Here is a 24,258-nt window from a genome sequence, read left to right on the forward strand (position 1 = left end):
TATAGCAAGGGAGTCAGCACCATCACTTGCCTTTAGCAGAGACTCAAAGGCAGGCGGAGGAGTAGGAAAGCTGTGTAGTGGAGAAAGGGAAGGTTTCAGGTGTGTCCTGATTGGAGGCTGTGGGCAGAGGGAGCTGGAGGTGGGCTAACTAGAAGCCGGGCATCCCATGTGATTGGTTAGGGGAGCATATTTGGCCTTCTGTGATTGGTCCTAAGTTGGAAGGAAGACACACATTAGGGAAGCTGGCAGTTATTGATTGTAATGTCCCAGTCATTTTGGGCAGAATGTTACAAGCCTTGTGGGTTGGCTTCCTGAGCCGGTGGCAGCAGATTGTGGGTCAGAGTTCTATTTTTACATGTAGTCCAGCTGCCTGCATTTGTACATTTAGTCTCTCACAGGGAATTCAATTCCCTACACATCTCCTCAACCGTTCAGCCCTGTCCTTACTTCCCACAGAACAATCCAGGGTCAGACTTTCCCCGACTCGTGAGATGTCTTCCCCCAACCCCCTAAGCTCTCAGTGCCCAGAGGGCAGAGCTGAAAGGAGTTCAAGCAGAAATGCCACCTCTTTGGGGGCTCAGGGTGGAGCTCTGCTCCCATTCACGTCCCAGTACATCATCAGAGACGTCTATGGAGGAAAATCCACCTGCTGAGTCACCAAGAACCCCCGTGACCCACCCCACCCCCATTTCCTCTAATACTGTTCAGACACAGTCAATGACCTTTAAGTTTTCACTCTGGGGCCTCTGAGGAGGGAAATTTTGCACAAAGGACCTCTTGACATCATTAATTGTGGAGTAAACAGATTTCCGAGGGACATTCTACCCTCTCATTTCTTTTCACGGACAATCCTCCGGGTGGTTCATGCAAGCAACCTGGGAGTCATCTGTCAAAGTCCCTCCCACACTCAGTTCAGTCTTTTCCCAAGTCCCGTCAATTCTCCCTCCGGAATCTTTCTCAATTCTGTCCAATTCCCAGCTCTCTCATCCCCACCGCCCCCCCACCCCCAATCCAAACCTGCAGCATCTGTCACCTGACTTTGCAAAAGCTCCCTACGAGTCTCCAGGGTTAATTTCAGTGAGCCAAAGCTAGTAAACTCTGTTTAAAAAAGAAATACAAAAAGGTATTTTTTTTTATAAAGAAAGAAGAAGGGAGGGTTCACGTTCTCCTGCAGGCTCGAGAAAGAAACCTCGCAAGTACTTATCACTTTTAGAGAATAAAGATGCCATTTTAAATCTTATTACCAGGGCACTCAATTAGTACAAGAGACATCTTAGAGGTTAAAAGGCATGGACATGTATACACTACCAAACGTAAAATAGATAGCTAGTGGGAAGCAGCCGCATGGCACAGGGAGATCAGCTCCGAGTTTTGTGACCACCTAGAGGGGTGGGATAGGGAGGGTGGGAGGGATGGAGATGCAAGAGGGAAGAGATATGGGAACATATGTATATGTATAACTGATTCACTTTGTTATAAAGCAGAAACTAACACACCATTGTAAAGCAATTATACTCCAATAAAGATTTTTTTTAAAAAAAGGTAGTTATAGGGCAAGCAACCATCTCCAAAATCCAGGCATCTTAGAGAAGACCTTGTCAGAAACAGCATTTGCAAAGACAGTTTTAAGATGTAGAATAGTATTTGCTTTGCTAAGGCAAAGGAGGTTTGCCTAAGCTGCAGGAAAGGAGGCAATATCTTTCTCTCTCAGCGCGATGAGAATTCTTTCCCCAGCAATCAGAAGGACTTGCAGTTTCAAGATCAAGCACTAGAACTTGATCAGTAAACAGAAGAAAGAGTTTGCCTAAGTAATTCAAAACTTGTGGAAAAACAAATGGCAGAAAAAGAACGCTGACCTGTGGAATGTGGTGCAGGGGTGAAGTGTAGCCTCTGTGTCCCGCTTCCCTCCTCCCCCTGCAGCTCCCTCCCCACTCAGCAACCAGAGGGATCTTGTGAATGTGACCATGTCCCTCCTCTGTTGTTTAAATACATCACTTGCCTGTGGGACCCATTGCTTGTCAAGCCAAGACTCCGCCCTGCTGGAGATGACGAGGTTCTGTATATCCTGTCCCCTCCAATCCCTGCTTCTCCAGTGGACTTTCCTATCCCTGTTCCCCTCACTAACTGGGCACCAGCCACACTGGGCTTCCTTCAGATCCCAGAAACTCCAAGTTCCACCCTGCCTTGAGGCCTCACATACCTGTCCCCGTGCCTGGAACACTGTCCCTGGCCCACTCATGTTCACCTGTCAGGTCTCAGCTTAAATGGTTTATCGCAAAGAAGCCAGCTTGGACCCCTGTCCATCCCCAAAAAACCAAAACCAAATGATATTTTTCTGTTACGTCCTTTCATGGCTCCCTAAACTTTCATAACAATTGTCACAATTTAAATATGTGTAACATATAATAGATATTTATTTTTGCTTCTTTATTTTATATGTCTCCCCTCTGAACTGTAAAGTTCATGAAGGCTGGAGCGCTATCTGATTCTTTTCAACACTGTATCCTCATCAACAGTACTCAATAAAAATACTAACAGTCAGGCTTCCCTGGTGGCGCGGTGGTTGAGAGTCCGCCTGCCGATGCAGGAGACACGGGTTCGTGCCCCGGTCCAGGAAGATCCCACATGCCGCAGAGCGGCTGGGCCCATGAGCCATGGCCACTGAGCCTGCGCGTCCGGAGCCTGTGCTCCGCGACGGGAGAGGCCACAGCAGTGAGAGGTCCACATACCGCCAAAAAAAAAACAACTAACAGTCAACATTTACTAAACGCTTATAATGTACCTGGCCCCATTCTGAGTGTTTTAAGGAAATTAACAACATTTAACAATATTTATTGAGCAATGGTTATTGAGCTAGGCTTGGTCATAGGTGCTGGGGATACATGAGAGAACAAAATAGACAAAAGTCACCACCTCAAGGAGTGGATATTCTAGTGGAGAAGACAGACAAGAAACAAGATAAATAAGTAAATTACTTGACATAGTACAAGGTGATAAGTTCTAAGGAGAAAGATAGTACAAGGAAGAGGGTTGAGCAAGCATATGAGATGCATATTTTCCACCATGTCTCGTAGCTGAGGAAACTGAGGTGGAGAGAAGTTAAGGAACTTGTTCAAAATCTAATCCTTTGGCTATTAAGTGGCAGATTCAAAATTAAAACACAGGTTCGGATACCACATGACTAACCACTGTACCCTCCTGCCTCTCAAAATAGGAACTCAGTAACACTGGATGGAGGAGTGAAAGAATGAATCTGAGGGTTACCTGTGCTATTCACAGACCTAGCATGCACATGTGGAGGGACCACTATGGTTTCGACAACTGGTTTCCAGACTATGCTTCTTGGAGACTTAAGGTCCACAGAGACCCTCCAGGGGCCACTGCAGGAAAGAGGGAGCAGGCAGCCAAGGACACACGGCTCCCAGCCCCTCTCCTGCCTCCAGCCGGAGCAGCTCTCCTTTTATCTGTCCTATATTGGGCTTCCAGGTGATCTGCCTTTTGAAGAAAGAATAAATGTTTTTGTTTTTGTTTTTTTTGCGTTACGCGGGCCTCTCACTGTTGTGGCCTCTCCTGTTGCGGAGCACAGGCTCTGGACACGCAGGCTCAGTGGCCATGGCTCACGGGCCCAGCCGCTCCGCGGCATGTGGGATCTTCCCAGACCGGGGCACGAACCCGTGTCCCCTGCATCGGCAGGCAGACTCTCAACCACTGCACCACCAGGGAAGCCCAGAATAAATGTTTTAAAAAGATGTTTTAAAAACATCTCTTCTAGACAAAAGCATAATTAAGGCAATTAGCATAGTCAAAGTCAATGTTAGCGCTGACTAGGGCGGTAGACATAGCTAGCCCAACCCCTTCATTTTACTGAGTTGGAGAGTGAGGTTGAGAACAGAGACATGACTTACCCAGAGTCATGTAGCCAGCGACAGAGTGAGCACTAGGACTCTTTTGTCTCCAGTCCAATCTCCTTCCCTCTGCACCACCACTGTTGACAAAGACGACTGGGCAGCAGGGAGGAGAGTAGGGCTAGCACTGGCCCCGCTGAGGCTGCTGTGTGGCGCTGGTTAACGATCACCAGTCCCATTTCCTCTTCTCCCTGGGCATGTGGAGCTACATTTCCAAGTGTTGCTTACACAGACATTTCCCAGCCTCCCCTGAGATCGTGTGGCCTTTGGGTTGAGTCTTTGCTAATAGAAAGTGAGCAGAAGTGACAAGCATCACTTTCAGGCCTGGTCCATAAAACCCTCCCACATGGGGTCACCCATGCCCTTTCTCCATCTACTGCCTTGACTTAGAGGAAGCCACCCGTCGAAAGTGACAAAACCACAGGACGGAGACGGCCTGGGTCCCTAAATCACCACTTGGAGGGGAGCCACTGCCAATCAGGAACATTTGTTTTAGGCTTTGGGTGAATGAAAAATAAATTCCTATCATGTTTGAGCCGTTGTATATTGTTAGGTTTGTTCCAACAGCTAGCATGACCTTAACTATACCAGCTATGATCTTCAATCAACAGCCCTCAGGATCTCTTCTCTGCTTTTTAAGATGAGGATTACGTTATCCATCTCTGGGATTGTTGCAGGATGATGTGGAATGCCCAGCATGAGGCCCAGCTCAACACATGACAATGCAGATAAGTCATTAAAAGGTAATGTTGCTGGAACTGCCAGATATTCAGAATCACATTCCAAGAAGACTGAGAGAGGAAGAAAGGAACATAGCTGCCTCTGATAATAAGGATATCTCAAAAATGATGGGTTGTGATTATATTCGAGCCTAGCAGAAAAATGGAAAAAACAAACAAACAAACAAACAAAAACCAAAACAGTGAAATATAGTGGTTGAATCCCAGGCTTTGGAGTCTGACAGAACTCAATCTTAGTTCCTGGCTTACTGTATGACTTTGACAAATCTTTTAACTTCTTGGAGTTTCAATTTCCTCTTGAAGAAATCGACTAACCCCAGGGTGAGGGAATCCAAGGGTGTTAATGAGGACCCTTGGTTGCAGGTGACAGTATCTGTTCTAGCTAAGGAATTTATAAGGGAGAATAGAAAACGTACAGAATCATTATAGGGGCTGAGGAAATTGGCTCTGGGCTGAGCTTCCAGGAACAACTGCCAAAACCACAGTGCCAAACTGGGCCACCAAAAGAACTGTTCCTCTGCTTAATTAGGAAACTGCAGGATCAGGAAGTGAACTCTACAGTTGCTGACTTAAGAACCATCCCACCTCTAGACCAACCTGTGCCAGGAAAATTGAGCCTTGGACCCTGCTTCTCTGCTCAGGTAACTCAGTTATAAATCAAAGTCTCATAGGAGAACAACTGGAGACAAGCTTTTAGGGGGTCTGGAAAATGCCTAGCTTTCCAGTCTTTGCAGTGTAGGAAGATATTTTAGAAAGAGGTAGGAAAGGGTGTTGAGTAAGCCAATAATTCTATGGAAAACAGAACAGTGTCTGGCACATAGAAGGTGCTCAATACGTTTTAACTAGAGTTAGCAGAGCTTAGTTGTTAAGGGCCTAACCTCTGCAGCCATACTGCCTGGGTTCAAATCCTGGCTCCACCACTATTAGTGTGTCACATTAGTAGCCTACTTCCCATCACTATATTTCAGCTTACACATCACATAGTCCCATGTGCTGGATAAACATACCTGCTAAGTTACCTGCTTCTTCCTTCTCAGCTTGTCGTGAAGTGGTACCCAGGGTGGTTACACGTTGCATCATGTTGTTTTGCATCTTTCCTTATCCCTGCCCCCCTTCTCTTTTTCCCCATTCTCACCACCCTGGGCTAGACACTTCTTAAACAATTAATGTCCATTTTTTAATTGGGTTATTTGTTTTTTTGTTGTTGAGTTATATGAGCTGTTTGTATATTTTGGAAATTAAGCCCTTGTCAGTCGCATCATTTGTAAATATTTTTTCCCATTCTGTAGGTTGTCCTTTTGTTTTGTTTACAGTTTCCTTTGCTGTGCAAAAGCTTGTAAGTTTGCTTAGGTCCCATTTGTTTATTTTTGTTTTTATTTCTATTGCCTTGGGAGACTGACCTAAGAAAACACTGGTATGATTTATGTCAGAAAATGTTTTGCCTATGCTCTCTTCTACGAGTTTTATGGTGTCATGTCTCACGTTTAAGTCTTTAGGCCATTTTAAGCTTATTTTTGTGTATGGTGAGAGGCTGTGTTCTAGCTTCATTGATTCACATGAGACCTAAATAGACATTTCTCCAAAGAAGAAATACAGATGGCCAATAGGCACATGAAAAGATGCTCAACATCGCTGATTATTAGCAAAATGCAAACCAAAACTACAATGAGGTACCATCTCACACCAGTCAAAATGGCCATCATTAAAAAGTCTACAAATAATAAATGCTGGAGAGGGTGTGGAGAAAAGGGAACCCTCCTACTCTGTTGGTGGAAATCTAAGTTGGTGCAGCCACTGTGGAAAACAGTATGGAGGTTCCTCAGAAAACTAAAAATAGCATTACCATATGATCCAGCAATCTCATTCCTGGGCATATATCCAGACAAAACTATAATTCAAAAAGATACATGCACCCCTATGTTCATAGCAGCACTATTCACAATAGCCAAGACATGGAAACAACCTAAATGCCCATCGACAGATGAATGGATAAAGAAGATACAATGGAATACTGCTCAGCCATAAAAAAACCAACAAAATAATGCCATTTGCAGTAAAATGGATGCAACTAGAGATTATCATACTAAATGAAGTCAAACAGAGAAAGACAAATACCATATGATATCACTTATATGTGGAATCTGAAATATGACACAGATGAACCTATCTATGAAACAGAATCACAGACATAGAGAACAGACTAGTGGTTGCCAAGGGGGAGGGGACTGAAGGAGGGATGGAGTGGGAGGTTGGGGTTAGCAGATGTAACCTTTTAAATATGGAATGGATAAACAAGGTCCTACTGTATAGTACAGAGAACTATATTCAATATCCTATGATAAACCATAATGGAAAATAATATAAAAAAAAGTATATATATATAACTGAATCACTTTGCTGTGCAGAAATTAACACAACAATGTAAATCAACTATACTTCAATTTAAAAATATTGATTAAAAAAGAAAAAAACAAAACTAACAATTAATGTCAATGTTTTAGTCTTTGCTTCTGGCTCTGCTTTCCAGAGGCCTAAGCTAAGAAACCCTTCTCATTATCTTGTCTCATGTTCACCCAGGTATTTGATCAAGTCCAGACTATCCAAATCCTTAAAGAAACTGGAAGTGACTGTTCTTCCTTCCAAATTGAGAACAGTTTGTGCTCAGTTGTAGTATCAGTCACATAAAATAAAAAAGGATATAAAATAAAAAAGGAAATGAGGCAGGGAAAGAGTCAAAGCAATATAAAATTTTACAACCATGCCCTGAAACCTTTCTCTGTAAGGTAGATCCTTGTATTTTCCCATTTTGCAAGTGACAGAACTGAGACTCAGATGTTTTATAGCTTAAATGATTGAACTGGAACTCTTCTCCCATTTTCTGAATGCTCATTCCTCTCCTGGTACCCCTCAGGACCGTGTCTTAAATCCCCACTCCAGTAAACTGCCAGGAGAGAGCAGTGGGGTCTCCTCACACGTAGTCAGCATGGGCCTGGGCAGAACTTCAAGGGCTGGATACCTGGTACGAGTGAGCTGGCCATGGCCCCCACCCATGCCAAGCCCATCCTCTCTTCTCTTCCAAGAGCTGAACTTCTGCCTAGAGTTTCCTCAGTGGGGAAAATAATGCTGTGTCAAATCCTCCTACCAGGGCTCCTTCAGAGCCCGGGACCGGGGTGTTTGCAGGCTTGCGGAAGAGCTCACAAAACTGAAACCCAGTTCTCTGACAGTGGCTCCTCTTTTTTTTTTTTTGCGATACGCGGGCCTCTCACTGTTGTGGCCTCTCCCGTTGCGGAGCACAGGCTCCGGACGCGCAGGCTCAGCGGCCATGGCTCACGGGCCCAGCCGCTCCGCGGCATGTGGGATCTTCCCGGACCGGGGCACGAACCCGTGTCTCCTGCATCGGCAGGCGGACTCTCAACCACTGCGCCACCAGGGAAGCCCAGTGGCTCCTCTCTGACAAAGAGATTAGCAAGCTGCCCTTTGCTGCTGCTTCTCCTCCATGATCACCCCATTGACTTCTGATCATTGCACTGTCAGCCCCAGGCTAGAGAGGACAGCAGCCACTCTAGTCAGCTGTCTGCTATTTACAGATGTCGCTCTTAAAGGTTTCACTGGGGAGAGATGCTTGTAGTACGTGTGGATTTCTTTACCCCATGCTACCTAAAGTCTGGTCCCACACCAGCACCATCAGCATCATCTGGGAATTTGTTAAACAATGCAGACTCTCAGGCTCCACCTCTGACCCATGAGATCAGAATCACAGCTGACAGGGCCCCAAAATCTGTGCTTTAGGGCTGGAATGCCTCGCCCACAGGAGTTATTTGGCCCGGTAACTCTAAATCCCTCCAAGTTCCCCTCACCCCCGGCCATCGCCACTCATTGCCCTGAGACCTATCAGGAGATCAGAACCCAACAGTCACAGGAGGCCAAATATAAAGTCAAACTTGGGAAGAAAAGGCATCTGTATTCAAAGATGTGCAAGAACCTGCTAATTTGTGCCAGAAAGAAGCATGGAGGCGTGTGTAGGGATTGATTCTGAAGATGCTGGGCCAGGGAGGGAAGAACATAACATACATAGACCTGCCTTTGTCAGCTGGAGTGCTCTGACCAGTCCATGTTTAATGGACTGTCTTGAGCAGGTGATTACTATTCTAATTACTCTCTCTAATTAATTGGTGCACTTAATCCTGAATTCAATGGCAGCCAACATAAAACAGAGTTCCAGAAATTTCACGGCCTAGTGTAGAATGGCAGCTCTCAAGCATGGCTGCACATTAGAATCATCTGAGGGGCTTTTCAGACTACTGATGCTAGGGTTGCACTGAAGACCAACTAAATCAGAATATCTGTGTATGGGGACTTCCCTGGTAGTGCAGTGGTTAAGAATCCGCCTGACAATGCAGGGGACACAGGTTCGATCCCTGGTCCTGGAAGATTCCCACATGCCACGGAACAACTAAGCCCATGTGCCATAACTACTGAGCTTGCACTCTACAGCCCACAAGCCACAACTACTGAGCTCGCATGCTGCAACTACTGAAGCCCGTGCGCCTACAGCCCGTGCTCCACAACAAGAGAAGCCACCGCAATGAGAAGCCCGTGCACCGCAACCAAGAGTAGCCCCCGCTCAGCGCAACTAGAGAAAGCCTGCCCCCAGCAATGAAGACCCAAGGCAGCCAAAAAAAAAAAAAAAAATATATATATATATATATATATATATATATATATCTGTGGATGGGGCCTGGGCACCAGTATTTTGTCAAAGCTCCTCAGATGATTAACATGTAGACCCAAGGTTATGAAGCCCTGATATAGAGGAGGGAGCTATAAATGTTGGACTAAGTATATGAGATCTGTCCATATAATATGTCAGGGAACATGTAATTCCCTAGACATGTCCCCTGAAAGGGCCCTGAAGACACTCTCTTTGCCGAAGTATTGAGAATTACATTAATAAGAACAAATGGGAATGTTTGAAAGGCACTATTGTAGCTCTTATCTGTAGTTTGGATGTGCTAGTGGGAGAGACAGCATTAAAATGGGTTCCCTGATATCAGCAGGGGGTGAAGGGATACAGAGGTGGTTGAGGCCAAGAGGTGGCCTAGCTTCCAGAAGGTGCTTCGGGATCACAGCAATCAGCAGAGAAGCTGGGGTAGCACTCAGCATAGTCTGACCACAGAGCTTTTTGGAGCAGCCAAGTGATCATGGGGTCCTTAGGACTAAAATAGGATGGCAGCTAACTGTGGTGCCACTTGACCTTATAACCCCAAACCTCTAAGTTTGGCCAACTGGAGCTTAACTTGAGCCGCCAGAGCAGCTCCCAGATCTGAGTTATTTAGAAGACCCAGAATTTCTGGATAATGTGATAGTATCACAAGTATGTACATAACTTCTTATACCTAACCTGGGATAAACTGGCCTCTTCCAGTGGCACTGGATGGCTTAGTGAGAGGTACCAAGTCCCACTAATCCACTTGCCAGAAAATGTCCCTTCCTCCCCAGTTTGAAGAGGCTCTCCCCACCTTGCTTGAAGCCCTGTAATGGTATCACCTAAAGAAGTTACTTTCATGGGGAAATCAAAATTTCTCCAGGCTGCCCTTACTCCCTGACATTACCACTCTCCCAAACGGACCTGTGGCCATTTCCCAGGGTAACTATGTTCTGGGGACAGGGAAATCATCAGACCATTTGAGGAGCATTGGACCTCTGCTCTGAGGGACCCAGGACTACACTCTGGTACTAGTCCACCTCAGTCAGCCTCTGATATCTTACACACTTATATCCTAGCACATAATGGCTCATTTCCCAGTTCAGCAAGAGGAAGAATCCCCACACTGACTCTTTGACCTTGGACTAAAGGCAATTATAGTAAGAAGGAGGGAGCCCCTAGAGCTTCTCTTGCATTCCAAAATTATAAACAATAGGGACTCCCCCTCACCAAGATGATCTGGTACTGCCACTTCTGCTTCTCCACTTTGCCAGCAGCAAAGACCATTGCTGGGCATCTGATATGGTACCTACCTCAGGTACCCAGTGGCAGGTTGTTTATAATCCCTTCCACCTTGAAGCGGGCAATGGGTTGTCCTCAGGTAGTAAGGGTCCACTCTGGATTTGAATTTTCCTTCCATGGTCACCATGTTTCTTCCAGCAACATCATCAGTAGACTTACTGAATGCTTTACTCCATCATTGCTGTATCCCACGCCACGTGCATCTCATCAGGGAATTTATTTCAGAGTGAAAGAACTGAGGAAGTGAGATGAAAACTATGGCATTCCCTGGTCATATAGGAGGTTAGAATGTTTAAGAAAGACTCAGTAGTGTTTATACTTATACTTCTTTCTCAGCCACAGGGATTGCCCTGCATGTGGAAAATCAGATGTAATGCAAGGTGAAAGATAAATGAATTGATGCTGTATTTGGCTTCTTCCCACCCTTGGGACAAATAGAAAATAATGTTTTGCTATGAGCAAGTGACTTACCTTCCAATGCTTGATCATTTTGGTTTTCCCAACAGGTGAGAAATTGTGCCTGGAGTAGGTACAGTTGGCGTCCCACTGAGCTCCTCTTTTCCTGGCCAGCGCACCCAGCCCCCAGCTGCTGCGGGTGTCAGTGACTAATGGATTCTCTTCTCCAGGGAATCATCCTTACCCGAAAAAGCCTGGGAGGTTCTGCCTTCCCGCAGAAGCAGCTGGCAGCCAGCGGTGACTGGTCTGCGTGTCCAAGGGCCAAAGGCCTCACCTCCAGGTGGAAAAACTCATGCCTCTGAGCTCCCTGTGGGGTTAGGCTGAGACTAGACTTCAGTTTGACCTACACGTTTGCCCAGCCTCCTCTCTGCCCTATCCTGATTCCCTCACTCCCTTACAGGTTTTACCTGGGAGTAGTCCCCCAGTAAACCCCTGTCTCAGGCTCTGTTTCTGGGGAACCCAACCAAAGACAGTGCCTCAGGGGTGGTCAAAGGAGGCAGACTCTGCGTGGAACGGGGCCAGCTCTGCCTGGCCAGCACTGTGGGCTTGTGGGAAGACTCTGGGAACTCCACTGGGTTGATAAGCTGACTGTGGGCCCAGAGGAAGCCCAGCGTAACCCTGTCCCCTGCCAGGCTCACTTGTGCACACCACTGCACGGCTCCAGAGGAGCAGGGTGAGCTCATTAAGAACCATCTGTGCTACGTTCCAGCACAGCAGGTATTTTTACTATATGGCAGCTACTGTAACCCTGGGCATCTTCAGTGAGCTCTATGACTCATTCATAAGATTAGCAAGATGTGCCAAAGGGCATCCTTATTATATTTAGCTGGGACTGTTTTTGAAAGACTTAAGGTTGGGAAGAAAAAAAATTAAGTTTCATGGTTGCAACTTGTGCTGTGTAACATACTGAACTGAAAACCAGGAGCTGCAGTGACCCGGCTGGGGTAGTCCTGTTCTCAAAGTGGCTCCACTGAGGAGACCGGGAGACACCAAGGGCGGGTGGGAGGGGAAGGCTGAGTAGCTCATTGTGGTCCCCAAGAGGCGTGTGGGGCAGGTAATGCTCCCAGTGTAATTGTGGGACAGTGGGGGCCGCAGGGGAGCAGAAGGGGCTGGCATTTGGTGTCCAAAGACAATCATTCAGGTTCTGACTATGATCTTCACTAACTACAGGCAGACCCTGGAGATATTGTGGGTTGGATTCTAGACCACAGCAATAAAATGAATATCACAATAAAGCAGTCACAAGAATTTTTTGGTTTCCCAGTGCACAGGAAAGTTATGCTTACACTATACTGTAGTCTATTAAGTGTCCAATAGCATTGTCTAAAAGAACAATGTACATACCTTAATTAAAGAATACTTTATTGCTAAAAATTGTTAACCATCATCTGAGCCTTCAGCAAACCATAGTAGTAACATAAAGACTACTGATCGCAGATCACTATAACAAATATAATAACAGTGAAAAAGTTTGAAATGTTGTGACAATTACCAAAATGAGACAAAGAAACATGAAGTTAGCAAATGCCATTGGAAAAATGACACTGATAGGCTTGCTTGAGGCACAGTTGCCACGAATCTTCAATTTGTGAAAAACACAATATCTGGGAAACGCAATAAAGCAAATTACAATAAAAGGAGATCTGCCTGTACATTTCCTTGAGCCAGTTACCTTCCTTCTTTCCACCTGCTTTTCCTTTCCTGTAAAACCCAGCTCACAAGATCTCTGCGAAGAGGCATGTGAGAGAATTTATAAACTGTGAAGTGCTGGGCAGAACAGCAGTTGTTAGGGAGAGACTAAGGGGACCTTCAGAGCCTCTGGTATTTCCTCTCCCTCCTGGGCAGGTAAGCTGCGCAAACTCCCACGATGCCCTGGGGGAGGAAGTATGTCAGAGCAAAACACTTTTCAGCCATAACTTCAACCACCATGTCACTTTGTTCTCACTAGTTCCTCTAGGGAAGGGTATTTTAGGGGTGTTTAATTGACGCTGCCTGTTTCGGTGTGGGCAGCTACATGCCCAGACAGGATGGGTTGGAGCTGATCTATATTTTGGTGGTGGAAAAGATTAATTCTGGGCCTGCTCAGCTGTCAGGATCCTCCTCTGTGACCACACAGTCATAGGTACACAACATCCCAGCACAGCATGGATGCCCATCCAGGTCTGCGGCAAAGGACAGAGGCTGGGCAGTGGCTGCAGTGTGCTTTGGTTTACATTTCTCTTCCCGAAGACGGCTGTTCAAGGAGAGATTTCTGCCTGTCTTACATATAGTCAGTAAAGGAAAATGTGTTTGCAGTTCTCAAGTCCTGTGAACCACCCCAGGGAAACAGACTTGAGCAACCCCTTCTTTTGGTGAGTTCTCAAAGAAAAGACCTTTGCTTCATTAGTAAGCACAAGTTCAGCCTCTTCTGGGTACCCAGCCTCGTGCTAGAAACGTGGGCAGGGTTTCAATAGATGGCAGCACTCCAGTTCGTGTTTACAAGCCACTAGGGCAAAGAGTACTGGACTTGGAGTTAAGGGACCCTGGCCAAGTTACCCTGTCTGTGTCTCCTCATCTTTAAAATGGGAGTTCAAAAGATTGCTTATAAGCATGAAATGAGAAAAGAGAACAGTTTATGACAATGTAACTGTGGAATATAAGAGCTAGAAGAGACCTTTAACTGTGGTAGCTAGTTTCCCCAAAATGTCCCTCCCCCTACACCAGTGAACCAAGCCTCTCAGTACTCACATCTCCCAGTATTCACTCCCTTAGGTCATAAGGAGCCTTGAGGTTTCCATGACTGGGTCTCTTGGGTAGTTTACTTTTGGGATTCTTGCCCTTAGGACCCAGCTCCCATGCTGTGTGAAGCCCCCAAGTCACAAGGAGAAGCCATGTGTAGGCGCTCTGCATGCTACAGCTGAGCTCTCAGCCAGCCTCCAGAATCAACTACCAGTCATGAGGGTGAGCCATCTTGATGGCCAACCCAGTCGAGCCTGTTGATGACTCCAGCCAACGTCTGATGGCAACTGTTTGAGAGACCCCAAGTGGGAACTGCTCAGCTGAGTCCAAGTCAACCCACAAAATAGCAAGTGATAAGAAATTGTTGTTTAATCCACCAGATTTTAGAGCATTTTGTTATACAGCAGTAGAAAACTGGAAGGAAAATCTTCTATTTCAGTGGTTATTAAAATTTGGGGGACATGGGCTCCTTTGAGAATAATAATAGTACTCACTACATTCTAGGCCTTATGGCAAATGCTTTTCTTAAATAAATAAGATTAAATAAGAATTCCATTGTTTAATCCTCATAATGAGCCTCTGCAGTGGGTACCTTTATTATAATCCCCATTTTACAGATGAGGAATCGGAGGCTTAGAGAGGTTGTCTGATGAAAGCTGAGGCCTCTTTCCCCAGAAAAATGTCCTCATGCACCAACACCGATAACTGACATTTCTCTGTTTGAGAAGCCCTGATGAATCTAACTCGTGTACTTGACATTAGCCAATTGTGGGGTACAGAAGTGCAGTAATTGCTTAAGAGTACTGCCTTAGTTCACAGGAAGCCTTTCTCAAGTTGGCACAGAAAAGTCCGTATGAGCCAAAAGCTGGTTGGCTGCCCTAAGTAAACAGGCACCTCAGTCAAAACACGTCCTTTATACATGGCTGCTCCCCAAGCAGAGCATGTGTGGCTGTGTGTGTGTGTGTGTGTGTTTAAGGAATGAAACTATAAAAGTGCTGGAAGACAGTAATGTCTGTTACAGCTAACAGGAAGTTTGAGAGAATTATGGAAGATAGAAAACAGATGAGTCTGAGCTGATCTGGCAAAGTGAAATAGGATCAGAGAGGCTTTTTCCTCTAATTCCTAAGGAAATGACAAAAACACTAAGAAAAAATAAACAAACCAGAAAATTTTACCAGTAGGAGCCAGACAAAGGCATAACCTAATGAAATAAGAATTCAAAAGTGGTGACAAAGGGAAAAAAAATAACTCAGAATGTGGTGGAGTACAGCCTACCTCCTACATGTAACTCTGGTGAGTCAACAGGATCCTGAGAATTCTACTTATAGACCTATTCTGGAGAGAATGTGACATTTTCTTTTCCTCTTCTATTTGGGTGGGGGGGTGGGTGGGAGAGTAAGAGTAGTGGAAACAGCCACTGAGAGGAGAAGGGAGGTACTTTCTCAGATGAAAGCAAGGGCTTTAGGACTCTGCAGTGAATTAGGAGAATACTCACCCCTACCCCACGCTCTCATGTTACAAAAAAGTAGACAGAACAAGAAATACTTGTAGGGAAATTTCTCACAGAATATACTCTGTGTGGATATAGCAGTCCACATTCAAACTAGGAAAACATACCCCAATAAACAAAAGGAAAGAAAAGGACAAAGCATGCCAAAGATAAGCAAAGAACATATTCTAAAAGAAAACAACTCAAAAAACAGAACATGAGTGCTTCTTCTTACGAATTCAACAGAACAAGAACTGAAAAGTGAGTTCATAAAATCAATAGACCACAGTTAAACCAGATCTTTCAGAATTAAGAAAACAAATAGAGGACAAACACAATATCATAAAAGAATTAATAAAAATATTACAGGGACTTCCCTGGTGGCGCAGTGGTTAAGAATCAGCCTGCCAATGCAGGGGACACAGGTTTAAGCCCCGGTCCGGGAAGATACCACATGCTGCAGAGCAACTAAGGCCGTGCGCCACGACTACTGAGGCTGTGCTCTAGAGCCCGCGAGCAACAACTACTGAGCCCGTGTGCCACAACTACGAACGCCTGTTTACCTAGAGCCCGTGCTCCACAAGAGAAGCCACTGCAATGAGAAGCCCGCGCACTGCAATGAAGAGTAGCCCCCGCTTGCTGCAACTAGAGAAAGCCCGCGCGCAACAATGAAGACCCAACGCAGCCAAAAATAAATAAATAATTTTTAAAAAGATTTACAAACAGTAAGAAATAAAAGGCTCAAAATCAAATTGCTATCATAAAAGAACTTATAATCATGACAATGCAGAGGAAAAATACGAAGATATTAATGCAATTAAAAAGAAGAGAATAGATATTATGAACAAAGATAAGTCAATGTAAAGAGAACAGAATGACTGAAGAAGAGTAGCAAACAATTTGAGCATCCTGAGATCTTCTAGCAACAAAATATCTTAACATGATATACACACACACAATCTCCTTTATAGCAATGAAATAGTCTGCAAAAAAGTAAAGCAAGGGAATCACCTGTGATTTAGAAAATCGGCAGGAATACCAGCCCTTGAAGGTAAATAAAAATCAAAAAGCACTTCCCAGCCTGAGGTCATCTTTAGAGAAAAGAGACCTAGAATTTCCTCACACAGAAGCCAATTGGGGTGAGGGGTGGCTGGGAAAGGAGAACAAGCCTTAGATGTGAGTAGTGATATAGACACAGAGCAGCAAAACCTGGCATCAATCCAGGACTCAGAGGGGGTTACACCCTGAGAAAGGGGGTGAAGTAGAAGAAATACTGCCTATCAGAGGCTGACTACAACAAACAGTGACTTAGGACCAATTCTGTTGGAGGAGGAAAAAAAAAAGGCTTCCCCTGAGATATCAAGGCCACTGGCCAACACTCATATAGATTCATACACTGAAATATACCCAAAAATCCCAAGGTAAGAATTTAATTTAGAGGGACCCAGGTCTTTAGTGCCTAAAACTCCTGACAGAGGCAAGCATGTACCTTCAACCCAGGCCTCATAAAACTCCTGCAGGCAAAGTTCCATCATATATGAGCTCACAATATAAAACCAGAAAATGCTGCAATAAACAAGCCACTGTGATGAGTAAGAGACAGCAAGGAAAAAATGTTACTCACAAAGATTAGGTATTAGAATTATCAAATTTAAAATATTATTTTAATATGATTATGTAAATAACAAAGAATTTAAAAGAAGCAAGAAACTATACAAATGAGCAGCAAATGTACTACAAAAGAACCAAAAAGACTTCTTCTAGAAATGAAGGCTATAATAAAAATTAAAATATCTATGAAAGAGTTGAAAAGCAAAAAAGAGCTGAAAAAAGAATCAGTGAACTCAAATATAAATCTGAAGAAATTACACAGAATGCAGCTCAGAGAGGCAGAAATATGGAAAACTTTGATTAAGAAAATGACAAGATGGAGTGAGAAAGTTCAACATACATTCAATCAGGGTTAGAAAAGCAGATAACGGAGAGAATGGGGGAAGAGGCAATAGTCAAAGAAATAGTAGCTGAGAATTTTTGCAGAATTTGGTGAAGATGTGAATCCTCATATTTAGAAAGTTCCCCAAAATTCCTAAACGGGATAAACAATAAAAAAGGCCATAACCAGACATTGTAGTGAAAAGACAGAATGCCAAAGACAAAGATAAGATCTTAAAAGAAGCCTGAAAGAAAAGATAGATTATCTACAAAAATATAAAAATCAGTATCTGACTTCTCAAATATAGAAGCCAGAAGATAGTGGAATCATGTCTTCAAAGTGCTGATAGAAATAACTGTCAACTAGATTTATAAACCCAACAAAACTATATTTCTGGAATGAGTGAAAACAGAGCACCATAGGGGCAGGGTCAGTAAATGATAGTGCAGCTGCTCAGAGAATTATGCCACCATTTAAAAAATAAAAAGAAGTTATGACAACTATTAGTATCCCAGAAAAATGCTTAGAATAGTGAGAAACAGGACCTGCACTTGTATGTTAAATAAGCCTACCTAGGACAACATAATAGAAGGAAATAACTTCAATGGTATTAGTGATGGTAATAGGAGAGTGGGATTTTGAGTTACTTTAAAACTTTTCTGAAATGGGATTATTATTTTCATAGAAAACTTGAATTTCCCCAGGCCTCGCCAAACTAGAGAAACAAGTTGAGATCACAGTAGCAAGAATGAGTTGCACTGGCTTTGACCTCTAACAGATTGGTGGACTAATACTGGCTGCTTGAAGAGCTACACTGTGATGTATTCTGAAGCCCCACTGAAGTTCAAGGGCACAGAATGCTGAAATCAATTAATCATGTCTGCCATGGGAGCAGAATCAGAAGCAACGGCATATGAGCTTTGTGTTTGTCATTCTAGACCTAAAGATTCCAATTTGCCTATGGCTTTTCTTTTAAAAACTGAGATATAATTAGCACACAGCAAGGTGCCATGATCTTAGGTGTTCAGCTTGATAGGTTTTGACAACTGCCTACATCCTTGGAACCACCACCGCAAGCAAGATATGGAACATTTCATCATCCTGGAATGATCATTTTCATCATTCCCAATCTGATGGGCATTTGGGTTGTTTTCAGTTTGAGGCTATTTATAAATAAAGTTGCTTATGAACATTCATATACAAATCGTTTTGTGGACGTGTGTTTTCATTTTCTTGGGTAAGAATAGTAAGAATGAAACTACGGAGTCAAAGGGTAGATGTATATTTGTTTAACTTTACAAGAACTTGTCAAACAAGTTTCCAAAGTGGTTATACTATTTTGCATTCCTACGGGCAGTTGTTCCACATCCTCACCAAGAGATGGTGTTATTCTGAGGTTGGCCGTCCTAGTGGCACGAAATGGTTTTTCACCGTCGTTTCAGTTGTTATTTCCCTGATGACTAAAACATTGGAGACCTTTTACATATGCTTAGTGGACACTTGTATAGCTCTTTTGTTAAGTATTCCTGTGTGTTAGTTATTGAGTATTAAAATGGTTTCATCCTTAAAAGGAAGTGTATGGGAAGCTCCTCTGTGGGCTGGGGTCTGGCTTCTCTATCAAGGTTATTTCATTGTTGTCACTGCCACAGAATGCAGAAATTCCCATGACTGTCTGGCTTTCTTACCTCTGGTAACCAGGTGCTCTTTCCTCCTGTTTATCTAGCTCCTGAGCTCTCTGCCTTGGGACCTCTCTTACCCTGCCTTGAGATGCCCCAGTCTTGAATTCTGCTTGCCATCCAGCCACATGCCCTTGGTTGCCCTGGTTCAGAGTGTGGGCCTGTTGCTTGGTTACCATCTCACAGGCCCAGCTCTGGCTGGTCCAGCCCTGCCTTACCTCTTAGTTCCTCCTGCCTCAGAGCTGGGCATTTGGAAGTGTCTGCTCTGGGAAGTCTGGAGGTTCGATGGTATTGATTCTACACCCATTAATAGCAGCTGTTAAGAGACAGGGTGATCTAGTTGTCTGGCTTTGGGGCTTGTTTTTCCCCTGAGTTAAGTACTTTGCGGGTACTTTTCTCCCAAATGGAAAAAAGAAAAAGAAAACTATTTGTCACTATTCTAAGTGGGAAAGAAAAACGCTGGCAACGAGAGTGGATGGAACTTCCATCTTCTCCTCTTCTCACAAAAGCCTCTTGTCTCCATAGCCCATTGCCACTGTTCCCAGCATCCTCCTTATGCATTATTTCTTTTTCTAAAATTAATTAATTTGTTTGTTTGTTTTTTGGCTGTGTTGGGTCTTCGTTGCTGCACGCAGGCTTTCTCTAGTTGCGACGAGTGGGAGCTACTCTTCGTTGTGGTGCATGGGCTTCTCATTGTCGTGGCTTCTCTTGTTGCGGAGCACAGGCTCTAGGCAGGCGGGCTTCACTAGTTGTGGCTCACGGGCTCTAGAGCGCAGGCTCAGTAGTTGTGGCACACGGGCTTAGTTGCTCTGCGGCATGTGGGATCTTCCAGGGCAGGGCTCGAACCCGTGTCCCCTGCATTGGCAGGTGGATTCTTAACCACTGCGCCACCAGGGAAGCCCTGCATTATTTCTTAATTAAGATCAATATTTTAGTTGTGGAGAAGTCTTAATCATGGGAATAAAACTTGCATCTCTCTGGCTGTGTCTTACCAATACAAATCAAAAGCACCATCTCCCACTGGGTGGTTCACAAGCAAATGAATAAAAATAAGTTAATAACCAGGACTTTTCCCTCCATGGACCCAGCTGCCTGGCATGTCCAGGCTGGAAAGACAGTGGACGCAGCTGGTAGCGTATCAAGGACCAAAGCTGCGGGGGCTTGTTGCAAATTTTCTGTTTCCAGGCTGCACGAGAGTGTTGGGTAGTGGTGTGACCTGCACTTAGACTCAGTTATGTCATGAACTGACCATGACTGGGCCTGGTTCTTACTCTCCCCCACCACGTTTTCACTTCTGTGAATGGGAACAACAATGCCTGCCTTGCCCATTAGTGCAGTCAACAAGTAAATATCCAGCCTTGTGCTGCATGCTAGGGAAAGCACTTGAACAGCAAGCATAGAGGCTGTCTCTGGCTTCATGGAGCTAGCATCCTGGTTGAGGAGTTGGACATTAGAATCAGGAAGTAAATAATGTGTGATGAGCTTTACAATGGGGAAGTACAGAGGATTATGGGAGCCTGGAGGAAGGGCACTTAAAGCAGGTGCAGAGGGTCACAGGAGGTAGCATCTAAGTGGTCCCCAAAGGAGACTGGGAATTAATTGACAAGGAGATATGAGAAGAGCATTCTGTACTGGGAAGAGCATGTATGGAGGAAGGACCTCAGTAAGAGAAAATGCAGAGTGTGTTAAGGAAAGTAAAAGACTTTCAGATGACTGGGCCAGGAAGGCATAGTGGGTAGATTAAAAAAGAAAGCTGGAGAGAGCTGGGGCTTTAAGACAGCACAGAGCAGAGACAACTCTTGTTCCTACTATGTCTTGTTCAAATTCCTGACCCAAAGAATCCACGAGCATAATAATAAATGGTTGTTGTATGCCAAGGAGTTTTGGCACAATTTGTTATGAAGCAATGGTAACAAAGTACACGTTATTTTAATGAAGTTCAGTGACATCAGAGCAATGGAAAAGTGATGCTTACAAAGCTTTGAATATCCCTCCTCTCATGTGTCCCAAGGATCCATATTGTTGTCCCAAACGGGTGTTACTCTTAAGCTTGGTGCAGACAAGAATTTTAATCTTAAGGCATGTTTCTTTCAGAGATATCAGGGAATCTGATTTAGGCCATAGCAACTCATTAAAGTCTCCTGCTCTCTACTCGCTAACACCTAAAACTCCTAATACTTTTTCACTCCTCTGCTCCAACAGAACTCTCATCCATGCTGTCTTTTCCCACCATCAATACATTTCCAGGCAATGTGTTCCTTTTATGTTGTACAATCCTGCTACGCAAAGCAGCCTTAGGAGTTCTTATTACAACATAATTGACTTTCTTTTGATAATCAACCCGTATATTTTTTCTTTTAATATTTAAAGCTGGAGAAGGGGAAAAAGTGACCTAAGAAGAAACAAAATCTGAATAGTCCTATATCTTTAAGACAACTGAATTTATAATTAAGAAAAAAAAAGTTCATTACAAGAACACTCCAGGCTCACTGGTGAATTCTATCAAAAATTTAAGGAAGAAATAATATGAACATCATATAACCTCTTTCAAAAAATAGAGGAGGAGGGATTTCATTTTATGAGCCTAGCTTATCTCTAATATCAAAACCGGACAAACACATTACAAAAGAAATACAGACCAATATCCCTTATGAACCTAGACACAAAAATCCTTAACAAAGTATTAGTAAATCAAATTTAACAATGTTTAAGAGGATAATGTTTCATGATGAAGTGAGGTTTGTTCCAAGAATGCAAGACTTATTTTACCTTCAAAAAGTAATCAATGTATATATTAGTTTTCTATTGCTGCATAAAGAAATCACTCCCAAAATGCAGCATACTAAAGCAATGAACATTTATTATCTCACTGTTTCTGTGGGTGAGGAATCCTGGTGCTATTTAACTGGGTTTTCAGGTACAGGGTCTCTCATGAGGCTGTAGTCAAGGGGTCAGCCTGGATAGTCATCTCACCTGAAGACCTGACTGAGGGAAGATCTGCTTCATGATGACTCAAGTGGTTCTTGGCAAGATTCAGTTCCTTATGGGCTGTTGGGACTGAAGCCCTCACTTCTCTGGCTAATGGCCAAAGGCTTCCCTCTGTTCCATGCCATGTGGACCTCTCTCTCCAGAGGGTGGCTCACAACATGGCAGCTGGCTTTCCTCAGAGCAAGTGAGTGAGGGAAGGCACAGTCTTTTTATAACCTAATCTCAAAAGTGACAAGCCACGACTTCTGCTGTATTACATTCATTGTAAGTGAGTCACTAAGTCCAGGTCATTCTCAAGTAGAGGGAATTACACAAAGGCATGAATACCAGGAGAAGGGGATTACTGGGGACCATGTTAGGGGCTGCAGACCACATTGTAGTTCAACCCATTAAAAAATCAGAATAAAGGACAGGAAATGTGATCATTTAATTTATGAAGAAAAAGTGTTTAACAAAATTCAACATCCATTCATAATAAAAATTTTCAGCAAATTATTAATAGAAGACAACTTTCTCAACCTGATAAAAGACATCTATATAAAACTTAAAGATAACATCCTACTTCAATATGAAAGAGTAAGTGCTTTCCCCCTAAGAACAGGAATAAGGCAAGGATGTTCACTCTTAACACTTCTATTCACCATAGTCCTAGAGGTCATAGCAAGTTCAATAAAGCAAGAAAAATAAATAAAAAGTAGAAATATGGGACAGGAAGAAGTGAAACCATCTCTATTTGTAGACAATATGATCGTGTATATAGAAAATCCTAAGGAATCTTTTTAAAAATTACTAAAACTAGGGCCTCCCTGGTGGCGCAGTGGTTGAGAGTCCGCCTGCCGATGCAGGGGATACGGGTTCGTGCCCCGGTCTGGGAGGATCCCATATGCCGCGGAGCGGCTGGGCCCGTGAGCCATGGCCGCTGAGCCTGTGCGTCCGGAGCCTGTGCTCCGCAACGGGAGAGGCCACAACAGTGAGAGGCCCGCGTACAGCAAAAAAAAAAAAAAAAAAAAAAAAAAAAAATTACTAAAACTAATAGATGAGTTTAGCAAAGTCACAGAATACTAATAATATATAGAAAAATCAGTGTTATTTTTATACTGTCACAAACAATTAGAATATAAAAATTTTTAAGGTACCATTTATAATAGCATCAAAAAACATACAATGTTTAGGATAAATTTAATGAAAGATGATGTGCAATACCTCTGCTAAAAAACTACCAAAAATGCAGAGCAAATTAAAGATTAATGGACTAAAGGAGAAAAGTAACCACATGACCATTTTAATAGAGGCAGAAAAAGTCATTTAACAAATCTCAACTCATATTTATGATCAAAAATCTATTTTAGAAAACTAAAAAAGGAACCCCTTAAATACAGCTGCCAAAAACATATATATTCAGTTATCTATGGCTGGATGACAAACTATCCCAAAACACAGTGGCTTAAAACCACAACAATTTCATGACTCTGTTGGTGCTGAATTTGGGCAGTGTTCAAAGCTGGGCCGTTTTTCTGCTCCATCCGGCATTGACTGAGGTCACTCACCTGCATTCCAACGGTAGGTGGGCTGGGTGGGAAGGCTTCATTCACCTCTGGCACCTCAGGTTCCTCCTCCTGGCCTTTCCCTCTCTGTGTGGGCTCTCATCAGCCAGTAATCTAGCCTGTGCTCCTTTATGGCACAGCGCAGCCTCCCAAGGGCATAGCACCACTTCCAGCACATTCCATTGGTCAGAGCAAGTCACAGGCCAGCCCAGAATCACCTAGAGGGGAAAACAAACTCAGCTCTTGATGGAAGGACATGATGAACGGAGTGGCAAGAATTGATGGTGACCATCTTTCAAAGTTACCTACCACAATGAACAAATAAATGAGTTATAACCTTCCTTCTGATTCTCATGCTGGTTAAAGAAATGAAGAAACGAAACCCCACACTCCTGATTCTTTTTAGCCTGTCTTTCTTTAAGCAGAGAATAAACTGGTGACAGATTTTTTATGTCTTTGCTGCTCTGTATAAATTCCAGTATGGCATTAGCTTCACATAAAATGGCTGACAACTTTTAGCATCTTCCTTTAGTGTCGTTTTAGTTCCTCCTGCCCCCTCCTGCACTCTTCTCTCATTCAGTTTCTTATTATTCTCTTCTCCCAAATTCAAACCCAGACTAGAATCTCTCATTTTGGGGTGAGGAGGCTAGTTCCACTTTGCCCACCTTACAAGACCCAAAGAAATGAGACTCTAAGTAGTAAAATGTCACCAGTCTGGGGCAACTATTTTTCAGAACTGCGACCTTCCTACAGGGCCATTAAGTTTTATCCCCCTGGCACATCCATGTCCTCCATTTGGAAG

General features: G+C 43.8%; 1 protein-coding gene across 3 annotated transcripts in view; it reads right to left on the reverse strand.

Annotated features, from left to right (window-relative positions):
- The window catches only part of LARS2 (leucyl-tRNA synthetase 2, mitochondrial), a 242,167-nt gene extending 218,555 nt beyond the window's left edge, over positions 1–23,612 (reverse strand). For 2 of the 3 annotated variants that reach the window (XM_082638130.1, XM_082638128.1), the window contains exon 1: positions 23,460–23,611. The gene's annotated coding sequence lies outside the window, so the exon portion shown is untranslated. Of the gene's footprint in view, positions 1–23,459 lie in introns of all 3 variants that reach the window. The other variant, XM_082638131.1, reaches the window with a different exon arrangement.
- Positions 23,613–24,258: the final 646 nt, after the last annotated feature.

The sequence above is a fragment of the Mesoplodon mirus genome (genome assembly GCF_964341445.2).
Source record: "Mesoplodon mirus genome assembly, chromosome: 12".
Taxonomy (NCBI): domain Eukaryota; kingdom Metazoa; phylum Chordata; class Mammalia; order Artiodactyla; family Ziphiidae; genus Mesoplodon; species Mesoplodon mirus.